Raw genomic sequence first — 3954 nt, 5'->3', positions numbered from 1 at the left:
CTAAACCCATTATATGTACTCCCTGACCCCAAGTGAGTTACCATAGCCCCTTATATGTACTCTCTGACCGCAAGTGAGTTATCCTAGCCCCTTTATAAGTACTCCCTTACCCCAAGTGAGTTATCCTAGCCCCTTTATATGTACTCTCTGACCGCAAGTGAGTTATTCTAGCCCCTTTATATGTACTCTCTGACCGCAAGTGAGTTATCCTAGCCCCTTTATAAGTACACCCTGGCACCAAGGGAGTTACCCTGGTCCCATATAAGTACTCCAAGACACCAAGTGAGTTAGCCTAGTCCAATACAAGTACTCCTTGACCCAAATTGAGTTACTCTAACCCCTTTATATGAACTCCCTGACCTCAAGAGAGTTACCCTAGTCCCATATAAGTACTCCCTGACCATAAGTGGGTTACACTAGTCCCATATAAGTACTCCCAGACCCCAAGTGAGTTACCCTAGTCCCATAGAAGTACACCCAGACAACAAGTGAGTTATTCTAGCCCCTTTATATGTACTCTCTGACCGCAAGTGAGTTATCCTATCCCTATATATGTTCTCTATGACCGCAAGTGAATTACCCTAGTCCTATATAAGTACTCCCTGACCCCAAGTGAGTTACCATAGCCGCTTTATAAGTACTCCCTGACCCCAAGTGAGTTATACTAACCCCTTTATATGTACTCTCTGACCGCAAGTGAGTTATCCTAGCGCCTTTATAAGTACTCCCTGACCCCAAGTGAGTTATCCTAGCCCCTTTATATGTACTCTCTGACCGCAAGTGAGTTATCCTAGCCCCTTTATATGTACTCTCTGACCGCAAGTGAGTTATCCTAGCCCCTTCTTAAGTACTCCCTGACACCAAGTGAGTTATCCTAGCCCCTTTATATGTACTTTCTGACTGCAAGTGAGTTATCATAGCACCTTTATATATACTCTCTGACCGCAAGTGAGTTATCCTAGCCCCATTATATATACCCCTGACCCCAAGTGAGTTATCCTAGCCCCTTTATATGTACTCTCTGACCGCAAGTGAGTTACCGTAGCCCCTTTATATGTACTCTCTGACCGCAAGTGAGTTATACTAACCCCTTTATATGTACTCTCTGACCGCAAGTGAGTTATCCTAGCGCCTTTATAAGTACTCCCGGACTCCAAGTGAGTTACCCTAGTCCCATATAAGTACTCCTTACCCCAAGTGAGTTACCATAGCCCCTTTATAAGTACTCCCAGACCCCAAGTGAGTTATCCTAGCCCCGTTATATGTACTCCATGACCCCAAGTGAGTTACCCTTGTCCCATAGAAGTACTCCATAACCCCAAGTTAGATACCTTATCACCTTTATAAGTACTCCCTGACCCCAAGTAAGTTATTCTAGCCCCTTTATATGTACTCTCTCAGCGCAAGTGAGTTATCCTATCCCCTTTATATGTACTCTCTGACTGCATGTGAGTTACCCTAGTCCTATATAAGTACTCCTTACCCCAAGTGAGTTACCATAGCCCCTTTATAAGTACTCCCTGACCCCTAGTGAGTTATCCTAGCCCCTTTATATGTACTCTCTGACCGCAAGTGAGTTATCCTAGCCCCTTTATATGTACTCCCAGACCCCAAGCGAGTTACCCTAGTCCCTTATAACTACTCCCTGACCGCAAGTGAGTTAACCTAGCCCCTTTATATGTACCCCCAGACCCCAAGTGAGTTACCCTAGTCCCTTATAACTACTCCCTGACCCCAAGTGAGTTATCCTAGCCCCTTATATGTACTCTCTGACCGCAAGTGAGTTATCCTAGCCCCTTTATAAGTACTCCCTTACCCCAAGTGAGTTATCCTAGCCCCTTTATATGTACTCTCTGACCGCAAGTGAGTTATTCTAGCCCCTTTATATGTACTCTCTGACCGCAAGTAAGTTATCCTAGCCCCTTTATAAGTACACCCTGGCACCAAGGGAGTTACCCTGGTCCCATATAAGTACTCCCAGACACCAAGTGAGTTAGCCTAGTTCAATACAAGTTCTCCTTGACCCAAATTGAGTTACCCTAGCCGCTTTATATGAACTCTCTGGCCGCAAGTGAGATACCCTAGTCCCATATAAGTACTCCCAGACACCAAGTGAGTTAGCCTAGTCTAGTATAAGTACACCTTGACCGAAAATGGGTTACCCTAGCCCCTTTATAAGTACTCCCTGACCCAAATTGCGTTACCCTAGCCCCTTTATAAGTACTCCCTGACCAAAAGTGCGTTACCCTAGCCCCTTTATAAGTACTCCCTGACCCTAAGTGGGTTACCCTAGTCCAATATAAGTACTCCTTGACCATAAGTGAGTTACCCTAGCCGTTTTATATGAACTCTCTGACCGCAAGTGAGTTACCCTTGTCACATATATGTACTCCCTGACCCCAAATGAGTTACACTAGCCCCTATATAAGTACTCCCTGACCCCAAGTGAGTTACCCTAGTCACATAGAACTACTCCCTGACCACAAGTGAGTCACCTTAGCCCCTATATTAGTACTCCCTAACCCTAAGTGAGTTACCCTAGTCCCATATAAGTACTCCCTGACAACAAGTGAGTTATTCTAGCCCCTTTATATGTACTCTCTGACCGCAAGTGAGTTATCCTATCCCTATATATGTTCTCTCTGACCTCAAGTGAATTACCCTAGTCCTATATAAGTACTCCTTACCCCAAGTGAGTTACCATAGCCCCTTTATAAGTACTCCCAGACCCCAAGTGAGTTATCCTAGCCCCGTTATATGTACTCCATGACCCCAAGTGAGTTACCCTTGTCCCATAGAAGTACTCCATAACCCATGTTAGATACCTTATCACCTTTATAAGTACTCCCTGACCCCAAGTAAGTTATCCTGGCCCCTTTATATGTACTCTCTGTCCGCAAATGAGTTATCCTGGCCCCTTTATATGTACTCTCTGTCCGCAAGTGAGTTACCCTAGTCCCATAGAAGTACTCCCAGACCCCAAGTTAGATACCTTATCACCTTTATAAGTACTCCCTGACCCCAAGTGTGTTATCCTGGCCCCTTTATATGTAGTCTCTGACCGCAAGTGAGTTACCCTAGTCCCATAGAAGTACTCTCTGACCCCAAGTGATTTATCCTATCCCCTTTATATGTACTCCCAGATCCCAAGTGAGTTACCCTAGTCCCTTATAACTACTCCCTGACCCCAATTGAGTTATCCTAGCCCCTTTATATGTACACTCTGACGGCAAGTGAAATACCCTAGTCCCATAGAAGTACTCCCTGACAACAAGTGAGTTATTCAAGCCCCTTTATATGTACTCTCTCAGCGCAAGTGAGTTATCCTATCCCCTTTATATGTACTCTCTGACCGCAAGTGAGTTACCCTAGTCCTATATAAGTACTCCTTACCCCAAGTGAGTTACCATAGCCCCTTTATAAGTACTCCCTGACCCCTAGTGAGTTATCCTAGCCCCTTTATATGTACTCTCTGACCGCAAGTGAGTTATCCTAGCCCCTTTATATGTACTCCCAGACCCCAAGTGTGTTACCCTAGTCCCTTATAACTACTCCCTGACCGCAAGTGAGTTAACCTAGCCCCTTTATATGTACCCCCAGACCCCAAGTGAGTTACCCTAGTCCCTTATAACTACTCCCTGAACCCAAGTGAGTTATCTTAGCCCCTTATATGTACTCTCTGACCGCAAGTGAGTTATCCTAGTCACATAGAACTACTCCCTGACCACAAGTGAGTTACCTTAGCCCCTATATTAGTACTCCCTAACCCTAAGTGAGTTACCCTAGTCCCATATAAGTACTCCCTGACAACAAGTGAGTTATTCTAGCCCCTTTATATGTACTCTCTGACCGCAAGTGAGTTATCCTATCCCTATATATGTTCTCTCTGACCGCAAGTGAATTACCCTAGTCCTATATAAGTACACCTTACCCCAAGTGAGTTACCATAGCCCC

Source organism: Prorops nasuta, unplaced genomic scaffold, assembly GCF_024137725.1.
Source record: "Prorops nasuta isolate Cenicafe-Biocafe unplaced genomic scaffold, Cenicafe_Pnas_1.2 PNAS00089, whole genome shotgun sequence".
Lineage (NCBI taxonomy): Eukaryota > Metazoa > Arthropoda > Insecta > Hymenoptera > Bethylidae > Prorops > Prorops nasuta.
Note: the sequence above shows the minus strand (reverse complement) of the source record.